The following is a 20,918-nucleotide window of genomic DNA, read 5'->3' on the forward strand; positions in this document are numbered from 1 at the left end:
CGTCATCCTCGCCGCCATATTGGATGTGGCAAAGTGGAGATTCTTCAACCATCTCTGGTATAGCGTCTAGACAGTAGCCGAGAATAAAGATGCCTCATTCATGTGCTGCGTTTAACTGTACCAACAGGTTTACCGTCCAAACGAGATCACATGGGATTACCTTTCACAGGTGAAACTGGAAAAATACTTTTCATTGTATTTGGTCATTATAACGTAATTTTACGAACAGATTTTCCTGACTTTGTGGCTAATATGAAGTCTCGCGCATAATAGCCGCTTGGTGAAACCTGTCTCCAAACAACGAAGTATTTCCTTCGTAACCACGCTGATAACACTGTGTTTTTGTCAAACATTGGAGCTTTGTATTCATTCTGAAGGTTTATTGTTATTAATATATATTTTATTAATAAAATATTTATATATTTATATTTCTAATTATAATTGTATAATATAATTATAATTATATAATAAATATAATTATATAATATATTTATTAATAAATAAATTCATTCATTCAATTCATATAAAATTCATTCATTCAATATTGAATAAAAAGTAACTGGGATATATCATTGTTAATTATCATTCAAATTTTAGGTAAATTATTTTAATTTGCATCTTATACGTATTTTATAAGGGAAATACGGATTTTGGAGGTTGGTTATACAGGTTTGATTGACCAAAGGTTGACATGTATGTAATATATGCTCATTCCAACATGCCTGGTTGGGCATGTCGGGGACATATCCCACTTGCCCGAATGCATGTTTCACTTGCCTCGGTCAATCGGGCAGTCCTTAATGTCAAGCCCTGTTCAGAAAATAAATTTGTGTCTGAGAAGGTAGTGTTTCGATAACTATAATTGTACCCCTCAGGAAACAGTTTGAGAAGCAATAACGTGATACAACACAAGTTATCAATATACAGTAAGGATTGCTAATTCCAAAGATCCTTCAGGCTAAGTGACAAAGTACCTCTGGGAAACAAGTACAAATAACTTATTTGTCCACAAATAGCTCCCTTTTTCTATTTTTCTCCAGACTCCTCCCACCAAGGACTTTACCTTTATATGAGTATATCCATAGCAGCAGGTCATAATTCTGTTATTGATGATATAATCACATTTTCTGTGTACAGAAATGGATACTGTATAGAGGATCTTTCTTTCCTATCTGAATGTCCAGGCCCTCAGGTCAACAAAAGCAGCAGGACATGTCTGGTGCGAAAACATTCATTGAAAAACAATCCCCTCATGGAGCTTCTCCTTCTGCTATTCTGGGACCAGCATTCAGACATTCACAGACTCATCCAGATTTTATATGCACTGCTATCATGAAAATGCAGCGTGTTCGTGTTCGTTCTCTCTCTCTCTCTCTCTCTCTGTCTCTCTCGGCCAGGCTGGATGAGATTGAGATGAGATTTTGGGTACGATGTTAGTGTAGGAAAGGAGAGGGGCTTTTTATTCCTGTGATGCCATCTGTCTGGATATCAGAAGAGAGGAAGATAAAAGCGCACAAGAAAGAAAGGAAAGAAAGAACTAGATTAATTCTCATGAAGAGGCACTTTGAAGCAATATACATGAGTTCTTATCTTCATTGCTAATTCTGGCTAGATTTATGACTATGTTTCAGGCATCAAAATTGAGAAATAATTGCATGATATCCACACAGTGCTCACTTCAGGCCTGACACTGACTCAACAGGAGATATGAGAACTCGAGCCTGACGTTCCCCCGCTCTCAGAGCTCGGTGATAAATTCATGCCAGGTCTTCAGCAGAGCCGAGGGAGTAAAGTAAAATTAAAGGAAACGCAAATTAAATCAGAAAAGAGTGACACCACTCTACTCAGAGACAAGTCAGGAAATGAGAGGAAATGAGGAAATGTAATACTTATCATCGAGGTGAAGAAGAAGCAGCCTTTATTTGTCATATGCACACTCAAGTACAGTGAAATTCCTCCTCTGCATTTAACCCATCTGAAGCAGTGAACACACGCACGTGCACATAATGGCCCTTTTCCACTACCAACGCGGCTGAGTTGGGCTGAGCCGTGCGGTGCTGAGTTGGGCTGAGTGGGGCTGTTGGCGTTGCATTTTGACTACAACCGCGCTGAACCGTGCTGGCTGGAAGTGGGTGGACACATTGGGTGGAGTTAGCGAAAGTGGGTGGACGTCAAGTGATGTCGTTAGACGGCGCAAACAGTGACACCAGTGAGCTTTTAAGCGGTAGTCTCACGACCTGGATAGTAAACAATAAACATGGAGGACATGGAGTCGTTAGTGTTGCTGGTCTTGGTGCTGTGGCTTGTTGTCACCGACAACGCCAACAGATACTGGCAAGAGCGTATAGATGAGGCGAGGCGCATAATTTGTCGTAATTCTTCTTCCGGGTTTACGGTGTTTACAGATGGTGGTTCCCAGCGTGCTTGCGGGGCGTGTGTGGGCATGTGAGGACACTCCTCCTCACCAATCAGCGCACAGGGGAGTGTCTCCTCACGCCCCTAGCATCACTCAGCACGGTTTGGCTCACTTCAGCCTCGCTGCAAAACGGTGCAAGATTTGGGTGCTGAGTGAGGCTGAAGTGAGCTGAGTCGTGCTGCTCTGAGGTAGTCGAAACGCGAGCTGTGTTGGGCTAAAGTGAGCTGAAAAAGGGTAGTGGAAAAGGGCCATTAGTGAGCAATGAGCACACACATACCCAGAGCTGTGGGCAGCTATCCTACAGCACCCAGGGAGCAGTTAGGGGTCAAGTGCCTTACTCAAGGAATACAGAGCGAGGAGAAAGTGCTGTTCATTCACTCGACTCCCCTCATATTTTTCCTGCCTGTCCCAGGAATAGCCCCCAAGCATAACTATGTCATCGCTTGTTTACCGCAATGCATTGTGAGGGATAGCCGGGGTCAGTAGTTAAGCGATATGACGGATGTCAGATTAATTTTACGTGAGAGCGATGTCTGTCAGAGGAGCAATTTTGCCATGCTCTGTCATGGAAGACAATGAAATTGGTGATTTAAAGAGGTGGGTAACATGTCGAGGGTTTACAGCAGGAAAATCGGAATCCAGATCAAGCTTGGTGAGAAGGTAAGAGTCTAGATAGAGTCTACCACACTGTACAACAACATCATCAAATCTCAGAATGTCTGAGGACATACACTACCATTCAAAAGTTTTTTTGGTCACTTTGAAATGTCCTTATTTTTGAAAGAAAAGCACTGTTCTTTTCATTGAAGATCACTTTAAACTAATCAGAAATCCACTCTATACATTGCTAATGTGGTAAATGACTATTCTAGCTGCAAATGTCTGGTTTTTGGTGCAATATCTCCATAGGTGTATAGAGGCCCATTTCCAGCAACTCTCACTCCAGTGTTCTAATGGTACAATGTGTTTGCTCATTGCCTCAGAAGGCTAATGGATGATTAGAAAACCCTTGTACAATCATGTTAGCACAGCTGAAAACAGTTGAGCTCTTTAGAGAAGCTATAAAACTGACCTTCCTTTGAGCAGATTGAGTTTCTGGAGCATCACATTTGTGGGGTCGATTAAATGCTCAAAATGGCCAGAAAAATGTCTTGACTATATTTTCTATTCATTTTACAACTTATGGTGGTAAATAAAAGTGTGACTTTTCATGGAAAACACAAAATTGTCTGGGTGACCCCAAACTTTTGAACGGTAGTGTACGGGGGTTGCAAAATAGGTATACAGTAAGGATTATTCCAGTGTTATCAGTATTATAATAGTGGTCCTAGGTTTCATTTAATACTAACATTTTGTGTGAACGTTTTGTTTTTCATTACTGTATACCTAATTTTGCAGCTCCCTGTATATCGGATCACAAAGCAATCTTAGACTTAAGTCGAAATTTGTTTCTTTTAATCTTCAGTTATTCCTTACCATTTTCTAAAAAGCTTTGTTCCAATGAAATCTTTGCCTTGTACTTAATCTTGATCCAGCACAATGAAAGTTATAGATGCAGTAAGGGAAACTATTATGAACAAGAGTTGCCAGGCAAAGCAAACCTCGCCCGGCAGCACTTATTTTATACCTATATGTTGATAATGGTAATATTTCTCAATCATCAGCTGTCAGGTTATAGTCTTATGAAAACTCATGACCTTGACTTTGACATTTCAAAGCCATTCAAGGTCAAAAATCATGGTGCCAAATGAAAGCCCATATGGCACTTCCTATAAGTTGATAATGGTACAGTTGTAAATATCTGTCTACCATCAACCGCTTTCAAGTTACAGCCCTCTGAAAATCCGTGAACTTGAATTTGACCTTTCAAGCTCACTCAAGGTCAAAGATCATGGTGCCAAATGAAAGGCCATATGGGAGTTCCTATATGCTCATGAAGGTAAACATTTGTCTATCGGCAACCATTTTTGAATTATAATGGAAAATATTATTTTGACCAAAAGGTTGACCTTTCTGGTGACCTTGACCTTCACCTCGACCCTGTTACCCCAAAATTTTATCAAAGCACCATTTAATCTAAGCGCCATTGCCCATCTACCCTGAAAATTTGAAGTCAATTGGTGCAATTGTCTAGACTCTAGATTAACAGTCAGGCGCACACACACAAACAAGGTCAAAGGTCATGGTGCCAAATAAAAGCCCATATATGACTTCCTATTTGTTGATAATGATAAACATCTCTCTAACCGTTTTCAAGTTATAATGGAAACTATGCAAATTTTAACAATGACCATGACCCCTGACATTTGACCCCGAACCGCGAAGAAAACTACAACCCCAATTCCAAAAAAGTTGGGACAAAGTACAAACTGTAAATAAAAATGGAATGCAATGATGTGGAAGTTTCAAAATTCCATATTTTATTCAGAATAGAACATAGATGACATATCAAATGTTTAAACTGAGAAAATGTATCATTTAAAGAGAAAAATTAGGTGATTTTAAATTTCATGACAACAACACATCTCAAAAAAGTTGGGACAAGGCCATGTTTAGCACTGTGAGACATCCCCTTTTCTCTTTACAACAGTCTGTAAACGTCTGGGGACTGAGGAGACAAGTTGCTCAAGTTTAGGGATAGGAATGTTAACCCATTCTTGTCTAATGTAGGATTCTAGTTGCTCAACTGTGTCTTGTCTTTTTTGTTGTATCTTCCATTTTATGATGCACCAAATGTTTTCTATGGGTGAAAGATCTGGACTGCAGGCTGGCCAGTTCAGTACCCGGACCCTTCTTCTACGCAGCCATGATGCTGTAATTGATGCAGTATGTGGTTTGGCATTGTCATGTTGGAAAATGCAAGGTCTTCCCTGAAAGAGATGTCGTCTGGATGGGAGCATATGTTGCTCTAGAACCTGTATATACCTTTCAGCATTGATGGTGTCTTTCCAGATGTGTAAGCTGCCCATGCCACACGCACTAATGCAACCAGAGATGCAATCAGAGATGCAGGCTTCTGAACTGAGCGCTGATAACAACTTGGGTCGTCCTTCTGCTCTTTAGTCCGAATGACACGGTGTCCCTGATTTCCATAAAGAACTTCAAATTTTGATTTGTCTGACCACAGAACAGTTTTCCACTTTGCCACAGTCCGTTTTAAATGAGCCTTGGCCCAGAGAAGACGTCTGTGCTTCTGGATCATGTTTAGATACGGCTTCTTCTTTGAACTATAGAGTTTTAGGTGGCAACGGCGGATGGCACGGTGAATTGTGTTCACAGATAATGCTCTCTGGAAATGTTCCTGAGCCCATTTTGTGATTTCCAATACAGAAGTGTAGGTTGAATTGGGATTAATTAAATTATAAATTATGTGATAATTGATAATTAAATTAATCAATTTATAAATAAAGATCAGTCTCATAAAATCTTAAATTATTAATCTTAATACTCACCGTGAATGGTTACACTCAAGATTAATGGTAGCTCTGTATTAGATGGGAAACCCAGTTGTATACAAAAGCTAAATTCTGAAGGAAAAAGGAGTTCTAAATAGTTGACCTTGTGAATAAACAACAGGAACAAGTAAAATGCAATTCAATTTTATTAGCTTTTATTTGTCTACTACTCACTAATAATAATAAACTCAAAATACATTCAATGTCAGCAAAGGTAATAACAAGACAAAACAATGGAACAATTACACCTGGACTATAAATTTGAGGGAAAGAGAGAGAGAAAGAGATAGAAGGAAAAAGAAAAGAATCCCTTGTGTGTGCGTGTGTGAGGCTAGGGCAAGCCGATGCGTGTGTGTGTGACCTAGCTTGTCGTTAGCTAAAACAAAGGAATGTTAGCTAAATAGAACAAAGGATTAGCTCTGTGGCTAATGTGTGCTTTGTGTAGGTATCTGTGGGCAGATGCTAATGACTAGCCACTCTGGCAATGCTTAAACAAAATGGCGGTCAGTGCCTAGGTGTCGTATCACAGGTAACTCAATGAGGAAGGTATCAAAATGGCGTCGGAAAAATGGCGCCTGCAGGCCTAGTCGAGAACACAAGCCTACCAGCTAGCGTATCACCCTGAGGTAGCTAGCAATAAGTTGCTAAGGAGAATCTGACCACGCTACAGCTGGATCCAAACACTGCACTTAACAACAATTTCCAACAGACTATCTAGGCAAAGAACTCAACGCGAGAGAGAGAGAGAGAGAGAGAGAGAGAGAGAGTGTGAGAGAGTGTGTATATGTGTTGGATGGAGAGAACTAGGCCTTGTAGCGGTCTAGCCTCGGAGCTTAAAATAACAAACTTGTCGCTGCGCTGCTAATCAGATAGGGAAGCTAGCAATGGAGTTAAGGAAAGATATCATGCAAGATACCCTGTCTAACAAGTTCAAAGAAAAAAAACAGAACCAAAACAAACAATAAAAACAAACACCTTCCGTGTCTGAGCGGGTATGCTAAATAGCTCAAAGCTTAAACATGACCCTAACAACCATCTGAATAAGCTACAAATTAAAAATTTGCCCAAGTGCCTACTCAATGCGATGGAAGTTCTTTCTCCGATGTCCGCGCTGAGGGTCGCAGTCCGAGGAGAGGAGGTTAGCGGCGCGTTGCGTCCAACCGCGGCTAACGAAGCAGGGAGATGAAGGCCTAGCTGGCCCACGGTGCTTCAGGAGAAACCTCCGGTGATGCGTCGACGAGAAAAAGGCTGAGAGGAGCGAAGCTGTCCGCAAATGCCTCTTAGCGTGGAAAACTACTTAACTGTAGTTAAACTTTGCAAAGGTTTAGAATCGAAACCACTATATCGCTGAAACTTAGCGGGTCGTTCAAAAGTTCGGCCGAAACTAATTTGAACAGGCTGTTCTCAGACAATAGCGGTTAGTCTCAACACTGTAGGCGAGCGTGCCTACAGTCCGTCCGACCACTCCAGTAGTCAGAACATGAGAGAGCGAATCGAGGCGCTCTCGATACAGTTAAAGCAGTTCCACTTCACGTCACATCCGGGTGGAGCGCGCAAGGAAATTGTGGGATCGTTATAGGGGGCGCTGGCGAGTTACCAACATTCCCCCCTTGGCCATAGGCGCTGAAAGGAGTGATACCCTATGGGCACATGGTGTTTAGTCTGCGACCCACGGTCCCTAGTAATCCACAATGAGGTAGTTCCACAATGAGGTAGTTCCACAATGAGGTAGTTCCAAGGGTCCTTTCTGTGAAAAGTCTTTCAGACACAGTTCAACAGTTCAATTCATTTCATACAGTCCATAAGATGCATAGGCACTTGGGCATGAAAGCATAGGCACTTGGACATGAAAACAATTACACTATGGCTACTTAACTACCTTCTACATACAATATTTCACACAGCAAACAAAAATAATCAAAACTCCATAAAGGAAAATGGAAAAGAGGGGTTAGTTAGCGTGTTAGCAAGCCTACTCTTCAAGAAAGTTAGTGGAGGCCTTAGGCCTGATGGAGAATCGGACAATGCCACGATCTAATTTCTCAGGTGCGTAGATCATTTTGTCCAGTTTGCGGTGTAGTGTCAGTATGTACCTATGTAGAGTGATGGCTATGAAGACTGTGATAACCCAACCGCTAGCTAGAAATCCCAGCGCAATTCGGCTTATTAAAGATCCTTGATCGGAAGAAGGGTTTGCGCGGTTATTCAAGAAAGTGGTAGCGATGCCAGTGGGCTTAAGATCGAATTGCACGGTTTTGGTCCCTTCCAGCAGTAGTTGTGCTTGGAGGGTGGAGTTTATCTCAAGTTCGTGACCTGGGAAGGCATCGGGCATTTCTATCTCGGTCTCATACTGGTCAGCGCTAAGGTGATGGAGGGTGATGTCACCCACGTGAACAGTGGCTCCTAGTGGGACACTTAGGAGAGAGGTTTCGTTAGGGATCTTCATTCTAGTGGCAGTGTTATGTTGATCATATGATACCAGAATCTCAGTTTGGGGAGTGTTGATTAGCCACCGATTACCAGCTCTTTCTACTCTAGTTCCTATTCCTTCATCTTTAATAGACAATTTGCCTGCACACTTCTGCTCGGGGACTTTTGTCAATCCACAGAGACGGTCTGTGGTGTCTCGGATAAAGGGATTGCTGGGGCAGACCCAGTGGATATCTTTGGTAGAGGTGCACATGTCTAAATTAGGGACGAGGTAGATAGAGGGGTTGTCATCGTGATAGGCTATGGTGGAAGGTGTCTGCAAACGTACGTGTACGTCGTTGTTCCAGAAACCTACATTAAGGACAGATTTGATTCTGTATACGTTTTGCCGTTCAATAACGGGGAGATTGAGGATGAAGCCTATTTCTAGGTTTTGAGGGTTCACAAAAATGGGGATAGCACTGCCAAGACTATAAGCCAGATGAATCTGTGATGAGTAAACGTTAGTCGTGGTAGTAGATCGGAGTATGCTGTCAACCATGCTGAGGGGTATCAAATATGGTGGGATTTTACCTCCACTCAGGGTGCTGAGAGAGCTACTTACTTCTCTCATCAGGTCCTGCATTAGGTCTCGGATTACTCGGACGTACTTGACTTCGCTTCTCATGATTGTCGCTAGCCTGTCTACGGCATGTACTGTGTTCTTGATTAATGTAGAATGCATGTTAACGGTTAGTATGGTTCCCTGCAGGGTTTTGCCTAGGCCCTGCAGCTCCTCCTGTTGAGTTAGTAGTCTACCCTGGATTTCTGGCATTTCTTCCTTAAGAATGTTCATTTCTCGTGTGACCGCGGTTAGGCTAACGGTGTTAACGGCAGAGAGGCCCATTGAGAACAGAGAGCCAATGGCGGATGCAGCAGTAAGTAGTCCTCCGAGGAACCGTTTAGGGCGTGTTTTGCCGCTGAGTTCCTCCTCAGTGACTATGAACTTCTGTAACTGTTCGAGCATGTGAACTGTGGTACGCTTGGCGTGTTCGATGTTGGACCCAATCTCGGAGTCAGGCCCGGTTTCGAGGTTTGTTTGTGTGGGCGATCTAAAATGCTTACGGTACACGTCCCAAGGATCGAGGCGGGTGTACACGCGCTGGGTATGGACGCGGCAATTGGTGAGGAGCAGTCCTGGGGCATCTTGGAGAACAATGCCACTCGGCGGACCTGGTTCCACTATGTTACCGGCCAATGTGGTCTGCAGGACTAGGAAGATACCGAGGATCCAGAGAGGGGCCATTCTGCAACATACAGGAGTTTGTTATTCCGATTTGAGTGATAACGAGGGTGGTTACTTATAGATGCACGCTTATGGATTGAGAGGCATGCAACTAAGTTGGGCAGGCTATAACTTATTGTTTGTCCACCCCCCTATGGAGTGTGGACTGCTCAAAAAGCTTTATTTGGTTGCTATGGACCCATCTATACGAAGGCGCCTGGCTGGGCTTCGAAGTTTTGATGCGGTAGGCGACGGGGGACAGTTTACCGACGATTTCGAAAGGGCCGGACCAACGGGGTAAGAATTTTCTGGCTACTCCTACCGGTTTGGTGAAATTGAAGTATAGGACTCTGTCGCCTACTTCGTACTCACGGTGTGTCGCCTTTCTGTCGTAGTAAGCTTTCTGTCCTTTCGCACTCTTTTCGAGGTGTTCCTGGGCCCACGCAAACGTGGCCTGCAAGTGGCGTTGCAAGTCGGTGACGTACTGGTGTGCGGTGTACGCAGTGGCAACGCTTAGGTCCTCTGGTCGGTAGAGGAGGTGTAAGGGAAGAACCATTTCACGGCCAGTCATCATTTCGAACGGGGTGACTCCGGTGGTGCGGTGAGGAGTGGACCGAATGGCCATCAGCACCAGAGGGAGTTTGATGTCCCAATCTTTGCCATGGTGACTCACATACTTGCGAAGCATGCTCACGATGGTTTGGTTGGCGCGTTCGACCTGACCGGAAGACTGAGGATGATACGCGATGTGGAATTTTGCCTCGACTCCGAGCATCTCCCACAACACTCTCATGACCTCTGCGGTGAAATGAGTACCTCGGTCGGAATCAATGGATAGGGGCAAGCCCCAACGGCTGAACACATGGTTCATAAGAAGGAGAGCGGTGGTCTCTGCGGTTTCGTTTGGGGCGGGCAAGCATTCCACCCACTTCGTGAACGCGCAAGTGACGGTCAGGAGATACTTATTACCTCGAGCTGATTTCGGCACCGGTCCGACCCAGTCTATCTGGAGATTAGACCAGGGGAATGAGATGCCTTTGCTTTGCAGTGGGGCGCGGTTCAACGGTTGGGCTGGTCGGAATTGGCAGCAAATCAAGCACCCTTTAACATACTCGGTAACGTCCTGAATCATGAAGGGCCAATAGACAATCTGTTGGAGTGTCTGGTAGGTCGCCTGAGCGTTCCTATGGCCCCCGCACGGGCTGTCGTGAGCGTACTGAAACATGACCCCCCTATGATCTGTGGGCACGACCCACCGGGGAGGTCCCTGGTTGCGTGGTGTGTACACCAGGAGTCCTTTCTCGAGTTTTAAGCCGTTTTTGAGATTGTGAAGGTGGTTTAAGTCTCGGGACTGTTGCAACTCTTGTGGGGAAATTGGGGACGCCACGGGGTCCGCAAGGAACTTACGGATTTGGTGGATCACGGGGTCCCTTTCCTGCATAGACACCAGGTCGGCATCCTGGGGCAGTCGGCCGAGTTGCACTGTTCCTGCTTGGGGTACTGCGTCAGTTTGACCTGCTCTAGCCTGTCGGCGAGTAATCGCGGTTACGTTATGGCGTGGCGTCTCGGGAAGCCATGACGGCTGGAATTCCCAAAGGGGGCCGTCTACGGCTCCCGCTTTGGCGAGGCCATCTGCCTCATCGTTACCGACTTTGTCAGGTCCTGGGACTTGAGAATGTCCCTTCACCTTCTTCCAATAGACGCACATTCCCTGTTCGGTTACGAGTCGATCGCATGCTACGAAGAGTTCGGAGTGTTTCACTTCCTTGCCCCTTGCGTTTTTCATGTCCTGCACCTTCCACGAGGGAAAGTGTGAGACGAAGCTATGCCTGGCATAATTTGAATCAGAGCAGAGGACTAACCGCTTGATGTTCTCACGGGCAGCTTGTTGCAGGACGATGAGCACGGCTGCTACCTCCGCATATTGGCTAGTCTTAGCCCCAAGTCGGTGTTGGTATTTCCCTTGTATAGGGCCGTTCGCCCATACGATACCGACACCGGCTTGCACTTTGCATTCATGATGGAATGAGCATCCATCTATGTAAGCGGTGGGGAGGTCTTTGCAGACGTTCTCGTCATAGTAGTGGTGGTCGGAGGGGAGAGCAGGTACGGTTGTTAGTTCGGTTTGATCTGGACTATTCTCGCAGTCGCAATGCTGGCATTCCGCCAGCCCTCGGCCAAGCACCATCTTGTGGTTCTGGGCGTACTTCACCTCGACGTCGTAGCCCTGTAGTGCCATCATCCAAGCTGCGATGCGACTGTTCGAAACTCTTCCCTCTCTCAGCCTCTGGCTGTTCAAGAACGAGACCGGTTGATGATTGGTCTCTATCACCACCTTCTGGCCACCAATGTAACTGCGAAAGTGTTCAACGGCCCAGACCGTGGCCAGCAGGGCTTTTTCGCAGTCTGAAAATTTCAACTCCACAGCACTGAGGGGCCGACTGGCGTATGCTACGACACGGCGATCTTTGTCATGCTGCTGTGACAGTGCAGCGCTCAGGCAGTGGGTGGAGAAACTAGCCTCCAAGAAGAACGGTTTGTCTTTGTCGGGATACGCGAGGCAGGGAGCAGAGCAGAGCTTCTGCTTCATGCTCTTGAACGCGAGTTCTTGAGGCTCACTCCACTGGAAGGGTTTATCCTTCCGGAGGAGCTCGGTGAGCGGTCGTGCTATCTCCGCGTAGTCCTCGATGAACTGTCGGGAGTAGTTGCAGACCCCTAAGAAGCTCCTGAGTTCGGGTACGTTGGATGGGGCTTTGATATCTTGGATAGCCCGCACCCTCCCTGACTGGGGTTCAATGCCATCTGGCCCGACGCACAGTCCAACGTATTCAACTTTGGTGCGACACCACTGCCCTTTGGTGACAGAGAGCTTCGCTCCTGCTCTGGACAGCTGGGACAGAACATGGCGTATCTCTTCGAGGTGTGCATCAAAAGTCTGTGACCTAATGAGGATGTCATCGACATAGATCAAGTTGCCACGAGCTGCGGCATCGCTCATTGCCTTATGCAAGAAGATGTTGAATTCAGCGGGGGAGTTCGCGTAGCCGAACGGACATCGGTTGAAAGTTAGCTGGCGGTTCCCAAAGGAAAAGGCCAGCTTGTGCTGGTCAGCTGGATCCACGCGCATGGTCCAGAATCCACTCGCCACGTCGGCGGTGGAGAAGAACTTTGCACCCTTCACCTTGGCAAGTTCTTGATCCAGATGGATCATGGGCCATCTTGACAAGGGCACTTGCTTGTTCAGCTGCCTATAGTCAATGGTGAGACGCCACTTGCCGTTCGGTTTCAGCACCGGCCACAAGGGGGAGTTGTAAGTCGAGTTACACTCACGAATGATCTGCTTTTCCAGCAGAGTGTCCAGTGTTTCTTGTATTGAGTCGTATGCGGCTAACGGGATTTTGTATTGCCGCACGAACGTCGGTGGAGCGTTCGGATCTGTTGGGATTCGGACGGTGTGGATGTCCGTGACTCCGCAGTCATTGGAATCTCGCGCCCAGATCGCCTTGAAGTCGTAGAACAGTTCACGGAGCTGTCGTCTCTGGGTGTCCGTGGTCAGGCTGTCAGCTTTCACCAGCTGTTGTTGAACTTCTCGTTCGAAGCCTGGGTACGGTTCACCTAGAGCTGAATCGACGACCTCAGTTGCAGGGGTGTCGTTGCTCGATTGCGTGGCAAGAGCGTACACCAGCATGTGTTTCGGGGTGTCAGTTTTGGTCATGACTATGCGCTCGTCGCAAAGCATGTCGTGAGGTTCGACGCGGATCATGTGGAAAGGAAGAGTGATCCAGGGAGGTTCCACTGGATCGGAATGAGTGTCCGGCGTTGGCAGCTCACCAATGACTGGAATGGTGAGTTCAAAGTCATTGAATGCCTGGTCTATCAGAAGGCCTAAAGGCCGACGGGCGGGGATCGTGATGGCGTCCCGCGTGGAGTTTTGAACCAGGAGGTAAGCGGAACGATGACTCACTTCAAGCAGCGGAGTCCCACACACGGCTAAATCGAGCTCCATGAAGAATCTGAGAGGCTGGAAGAACGCCTGGGAGCTACGAAACTGTTGGTCTTTCATGATGACCAGCTTAAGAGGGGAACCAGCAGTCCTAGCGGGAATGACAATGTCAAATTCGCTAGCGACATGGCAGGCTTGGGGAATCGTTTGTCCTGACCGCATTTGTTCCGGGTCAGCTTGGAACGGGTGCTTAGCAGCGTCGGCTTGGGTCCAGATGACCCGGTTGACTAGGTCCAGTTGGGCTCCCAGTCTGACCAAGATGTCTGCCCCAATGACCAGTGGGTCAGGAAGTCCGGGGACGACACTCAAGAAATGAAGGAATTCTCTCTGACCGATGGCGAGCGACACGGCGCAGACGCCCGTGGCTTTGATGGGGCTCTGGGGTTGTTCGGCTGACAGTAGCCGGTGGCTCTTCTGCACAAAGACAGCGGAAGGAGTGCTCTGACGCACTATGTCGAACCACGTTTGGCTGATGGCTGACTTCTCTGACCAAAGCGCTAACCTGACGGCAGGTGCCGTGACGCCGTTGACAGCAATGTTGCCAGATATCCAGGGGTAGTACCTGGTTGGGGCAGATTCGCCAAGAAAGCAAAGGAAAGACGGGTGGCCATCAAGCGCGTTGCGGTTGAGAGGAGTGTCGGTTGAGTTTGGTGCGTCTTGACTCGGCTCAGGGTGGAGCGGAGTGGTCTCGAGGTTCTCGGGGACCTGCCCTGACTCAGCTATCAGTGGAGTAGCCTCCACGCTAACTTCATCGCAACAGGCTCGATCGTGACGACGAGGATCTGGGGTCTGTGGGGACGCGACCTGGGCCCACAGTTGCCCACGACGACAGTCAATGAGGGGCGCTAGCCTATCTAGTAGGTCTTGGCCAATGAGGAACGGTTCTACCCCAACAGAGCAGATGTAAGTGGGGTGAGTGATGGACATGCCCTGGAAGGTGAGTTCTAACCATGCAATGGTTGTTACTGGGGCTTGATTCTGGGTGAAGCTAACCAAGTTGACGTCACAACGTTCGGTTCTGATGGGTCTACCTTGCGCGCGCCGCGCATCAGAAACCTCTGCGAAGACTTTGGAACACATCAGGGTGATTTTTGACCCGGTATCTAAGAGAGCTTGGAGGGAAACGTTGCCTTCTACCACAACTGGGGTATAGATACGCTTGGCGTTGCCTTTCCTAACCAAATCTCCAAGAAACTGCGTCAGGGGTGCATCCTGCGGGTCAGGCTTCACTAACGGAGGGGGTGGTTTCAACTCATCGCTGCCTATTGGGCAGGGGTCCTTTCCCCACCCCACGAGGTAGACACGCGGTGGTGGTGGGGATGGGTCCCGGCCTAGTCATGCTGACGGTTCGTCCCTGTCCTTGCTCGGCTTACCCTTCCTGTTCTTATTGCTCAGCAGTTGTTTAACTCGTGCTAATTCGGTCCTCAATTCTGCCATCCCAAGCGGCTCTTGGTTGGCTTGTTTAATCCGTGCTAATTCAGCCCTCAGTTCTGCCATCCCAAGCGGCTCTTGGTTGGCTTGTTTAGCGGTAGCTAGCTTAGGGCTCCGCTCCCTTCGAGAGGAGTTGCGATGGGGCCTTGACTGTCCGCTATTCTGAGATTTAGGGCCGTGACTGCCAGGTTTGCGGTTACCTTGCCCGTGGGCGTTGGAGCCCTGTTCCCCCTTGGCTCCAGCTTGTCGAACTTTCCAGTTACCTTTGGGTTGACTCGACGTCTGGTGGCCGGGGTTTGGGTTCGCCCAAGGGGGCCCGCGGTTTGGGGCTTCACCCCCTTCTAGGCCTAAGGACTGATCTTCCTGCTCATATAGGCTGAGGACTCTGGGATCGTCCTCGTGGCGGTCCGTGGGTCGGACGAACGTCTCCCACGTTAGTTGTGCGGTGCGACGCATTTCTCTCATAGTATGGGGGCGCTGGCGACACGCGAGTGTTACTTGGTTACGGATGCACGGGTGAAGGTTATGGAGGAAGAGGGACTTGAAGTTGCGATCTTCCTCTAGCCCGGGCTCGCTTCTGCCCTGAAAGTACGCTGCACGGAGCCGACGGTAGTACTCGCGAGGGTGTTCGCTTCGTTTCTGTCTGATCAGAATGGCACCCATCGTCGCAGCAGTCTCGTCCTCGTACAACGAGTATTCCTCTTTCAAGTACTTGCGTATCTTCTTGTAGTTGTCGAGGACTGACTGCGGTAAGGTCTCAACGAATGCTCGTACGCCACTACCTAAAGTTTTCCAGACTAGTCTGGCCTTTTCATGCGACGTAGCCTCTGGCAGGTCCAGGAGGCTACGCTCGATTTCCCGGAAATAATCATTAACGCTTCGGTGTCTATGTTTTTCCGGCTCAAAACGCTCTATGTCTTTCGCAAGGACGTCGATTTGGCGGATCCTAGTTTTGCGTTCTGCGACGAGGCGTTTTGATTTTGACCCGTAGGGGTCCTCGCTGTCTTCGCTATTTGAGCTGCTCTCATATCGCCTATGTCTGCGTTTCGGCTTGTAGGCGGCCTCTCCGTCAGAGGAGTCTGAGGGTACGTAGCGCGGCGTTTTCTGCGGGCTAGAGGCTGCAGCGATATTGAAGCGCGAGGGGGTGTAGTGGGGAGTAAAGTAAAAACTCCCAGCGCCACGAGGTGGCGATCGCGCGACTTTCACGCGAGTTGAGCTTGAGTGCGGTGTCTGATCTACCGTTCTAAGCTCAGGTTCTTCCTCCTCCAGAGCGGAACTCTGTTCTTGGGAGGGTTTGGCCGATCCCTCATCTGAGCGACGTGCTTGCGTCACTTCTTCCCTGAGGTATTCTATTTCGCGCTTTAGTTCATCTTGTGTGGCTCTCAGGCCCACGAGGCTACTCTCCGCGCTTTCTGCTCTCCTTTGAGCTTCGGCCAGTTGTCGTTTTAGTGTTCTTTTCTCTTGTTCGAGGGTCATACACACATGTTCCATTTCCTTATAGTAGATCATGAACAATTTGGGTAGCCCTTCTGGGAGAGTCATAGTACGCTCCTTAAGTTCCCTAACGGCTATGTGTATTTCATCAAAGCGAGCCTTTTGGTCCAGATCACAGAAGTAATTTCTCCTATCCTCCGGGACTTGGCCTAAATCGCCTACAACGTCGAAGAGAGAGAGGAGGGGCCCTTCTGACTCCCTTGATGGGGAACGCGACATTTTGTTCGAAATGTATTAATTAACTTAAAGGAAATTAATACTAGGAGTTGATTAGGTTAGAATTTAATTTAATCCAAGTTGCTAAATAATTGATGTGGTTTCTTAGCTACTTTGTTTTCACTAATGTTTCACTTGTATTAATTAGCTCAATTAATAATTAGTTAACAATAATGATTATTATTATTAATAATATTAATTAAGTACTTGGATTAGATATTACTCTAATGTACTAATCAATTAAACCAGTTTATCAGCTAACTGTGGTTGGCAGCTGAATTTCAGTTCTGTGATTAACACACTGTTAATGATTCACCATTAAAGTCATCTGTGTTATACCTTGGCAGTTGATTTTGGGTATACAGCAGTTTACAAGTTATTGTTGAGAAATTCACAAGGTCATTAAACTATTCCTCACACGGGGCACCACTTTAATGTAGGTTGAATTGGGATTAATTAAATTATAAATTATGTGATAATTGATAATTAAATTAATCAATTTATAAATAAAGATCAGTCTCATAAAATCTTAAATTATTAATCTTAATACTCACCGTGAATGGTTACACTCAAGATTAATGGTAGCTCTGTATTAGATGGGAAACCCAGTTGTATACAAAAGCTAAATTCTGAAGGAAAAAGGAGTTCTAAATAGTTGACCTTGTGAATAAACAACAGGAACAAGTAAAATGCAATTCAATTTTATTAGCTTTTATTTGTCTACTACTCACTAATAATAATAAACTCAAAATACATTCAATGTCAGCAAAGGTAATAACAAGACAAAACAATGGAACAATTACACCTGGACTATAAATTTGAGGGAAAGAGAGAGAGAAAGAGATAGAAGGAAAAAGAAAAGAATCCCTTGTGTGTGCGTGTGTGAGGCTAGGGCAAGCCGATGCGTGTGTGTGTGACCTAGCTTGTCGTTAGCTAAAACAAAGGAATGTTAGCTAAATAGAACAAAGGATTAGCTCTGTGGCTAATGTGTGCTTTGTGTAGGTATCTGTGGGCAGATGCTAATGACTAGCCACTCTGGCAATGCTTAAACAAAATGGCGGTCAGTGCCTAGGTGTCGTATCACAGGTAACTCAATGAGGAAGGTATCAAAATGGCGTCGGAAAAATGGCGCCTGCAGGCCTAGTCGAGAACACAAGCCTACCAGCTAGCGTATCACCCTGAGGTAGCTAGCAATAAGTTGCTAAGGAGAATCTGACCACGCTACAGCTGGATCCAAACACTGCACTTAACAACAATTTCCAACAGACTATCTAGGCAAAGAACTCAACGCGAGAGAGAGAGAGAGAGAGAGAAAGAGTGTGAGAGAGTGTGTATATGTGTTGGATGGAGAGAACTAGGCCTTGTAGCGGTCTAGCCTCGGAGCTTAAAATAACAAACTTGTCGCTGCGCTGCTAATCAGATAGGGAAGCTAGCAATGGAGTTAAGGAAAGATATCATGCAAGATACCCTGTCTAACAAGTTCAAAGAAAAAAAACAGAACCAAAACAAACAATAAAAACAAACACCTTCCGTGTCTGAGCGGGTATGCTAAATAGCTCAAAGCTTAAACATGACCCTAACAACCATCTGAATAAGCTACAAATTAAAAATTTGCCCAAGTGCCTACTCAATGCGATGGAAGTTCTTTCTCCGATGTCCGCGCTGAGGGTCGCAGTCCGAGGAGAGGAGGTTAGCGGCGCGTTGCGTCCAACCGCGGCTAACGAAGCAGGGAGATGAAGGCCTAGCTGGCCCACGGTGCTTCAGGAGAAACCTCCGGTGATGCGTCGACGAGAAAAAGGCTGAGAGGAGCGAAGCTGTCCGCAAATGCCTCTTAGCGTGGAAAACTACTTAACTGTAGTTAAACTTTGCAAAGGTTTAGAATCGAAACCACTATATCGCTGAAACTTAGCGGGTCGTTCAAAAGTTCGGCCGAAACTAATTTGAACAGGCTGTTCTCAGACAATAGCGGTTAGTCTCAACACTGTAGGCGAGCGTGCCTACAGTCCGTCCGACCACTCCAGTAGTCAGAACATGAGAGAGCGAATCGAGGCGCTCTCGATACAGTTAAAGCAGTTCCACTTCACGTCACATCCGGGTGGAGCGCGCAAGGAAATTGTGGGATCGTTATAGGGGGCGCTGGCGAGTTACCAACAGAAGCATGTCTGTATGTGATGCAGTGCCGTCTAAAGGCCCGAAGATCACGGGCACCCAGTATGGTTTTCTGGCCTTGACCCTTACGCACAGAGATTCTTCCAGATTCTCTGAATCTTTTGATGATATTATGCACTGTAGATGATGATATGTTCAAACTCTTTGCAATTTTACACTGTCAAACTCCTTTCTGATATTGCTCCACTATTTGTCGGCGCAGAATTAGGGGGATTGGTGATCCTCTTCCCATCTTTACTTCTGAGAGCCGCTGCCACTCCAAGATGCTCTTTTTATACCCAGTCATGTTAATGACCTATTGCCAATTGACCTAATGAGTTGCAATTTGGTCGTCCAGCTGTTCCTTTTTTGTACCTTTAACTTCTCCAGCCTCTTATTGCCCCTGTCCCAACTTTTTTGAGATGTGTTGCTGTCATGAAATTTCAAATGAGCCAATATTTGGCATGAAATTTCAAAATGTCTCACTTTCAACATTTGATATGTTGTCTATGTTCTATTGTGAATACAGTATCAGTTTTTGAGATTTGTAAATTATTGCATTCCGTTTTTATTTACAATTTGTACTTTGTCCCAACTTTTTTGGAATCAGGGTTGTATGAGAGATACCCCATCATGTAGCATATCAATGGAAGCAGAATTGAAAGATGAACAGTTTTGGCATTGGTTTGAAGTAAATATGATGAATATGAAGGAAGATATTGCAAAAAAAATGATTTGACGTTTTTGGTGACCTTGACCGGATGACCTTCAAAATGTTGGAGGTTCTATTTGAGACCAATGCCCATCTGTCCTGAAAGTTTCATGAAGATTGGTCCAGGTGTTTTCCCGTAATGTTGCTAAAAAAAAACAAAACAAAGAAACAAACCTACAAATAAAGAAACCCCACCAAAAACAATACCTCACCCTCTGGTGGACTCTGTCCCAGGCGAGGTAAAAATCAACTGTTGATTTAAGTCTAAGATTGCTTGGTGATCCGGGGCCCAGATTAACAATATCAAAACATTTATAAATGAGTGATTTAGTTAAGTAAAACTTGATATCAGGAAACATTACAAAAAAAAAAAATTTGGAAACCCACTGATCTGCCGTGTTATGTTCAGTATAATGCATTTTCTTCAGTAAACACTGCTAGTGAGGTACACTGAACATTATACATACCCTAAAGAGAACCCTTGGTGGTTTTGCGAGTTTTATCGATCCGACAGGCTCGTTTGGCTGCCGAGTGCTTCGGCACATTGAGAAGCAAAGGCTGAAGAATGCATCTGTGTTTTCCAGGCTTTGGAATATTGCTAGTTTCAGATGAACATTGTCAATTGTTATAATCTTCTATAACCAAAGGTCATTCCGCAGACCATGGAAATATTGCTGGGTCACATTTTAAGTACATCTTTTTCCCACCAGAGAAATGTAAACTACAAACACTTGTCCATTCCGATTCAGTTCGAAGGTTTTCATTGCAGATTAAACTTATCCATTTCTTTCTTCTCTTCTTCTCAACAGGCAACTGATAAAAGCTCAGATGAGGTGTTCTCTTTGTTGCAGAGGTGGACAAAGTACATAACTTCATTACTTAAGTCAAAGTACAGATCCCACTGGTCAAATGTTACTCCGATACAAGTGAAAGTTGTCCAGTCAAATTTTTACTAAAGTTAAAGTACTTCCTTTTAAAAATACTTAAGAATTAAAAGTACATTTTGTGTCAATGCATCATTGTATTATTGCCACAATGCTTATAAAACCTAATGCTGTTACCAAAGACAGAAATGTGAATTCACAAAATGAACGCATGCTGTGCCATCACGGTGGTTTAACATTAAGCTAGCTCGTCAGTGAAACTCCACCTGACATACTAGCAAATTATTTTCAAACTCAAAATCATATTGGGTAGCTAACGCTACTAGAAAAGAAAGATTTCTACATTCTGTTTATTTGGCAAGATTATGCTAAAACATATTTCTGAAAGGATTTCAGATAAGTTAACGTTATTCATCTTGGCGTAACTCTGTTTTTACATGCTAACTAACAGTGTCCAAATTAACT

At 45.8% G+C, this 20,918-nt stretch overlaps 1 protein-coding gene across 1 annotated transcript in view; it reads left to right on the forward strand.

The window, feature by feature from the left end:
• The window catches only part of LOC132888119 (carbohydrate sulfotransferase 8-like), a 329,227-nt gene that overhangs the window by 161,437 nt on the left and 146,872 nt on the right, over nt 1–20,918 (forward strand). The gene's annotated exons all lie outside the window — the stretch shown is intronic.

This window comes from Neoarius graeffei, chromosome 6 (assembly GCF_027579695.1).
Source record: "Neoarius graeffei isolate fNeoGra1 chromosome 6, fNeoGra1.pri, whole genome shotgun sequence".
Lineage (NCBI taxonomy): Eukaryota > Metazoa > Chordata > Actinopteri > Siluriformes > Ariidae > Neoarius > Neoarius graeffei.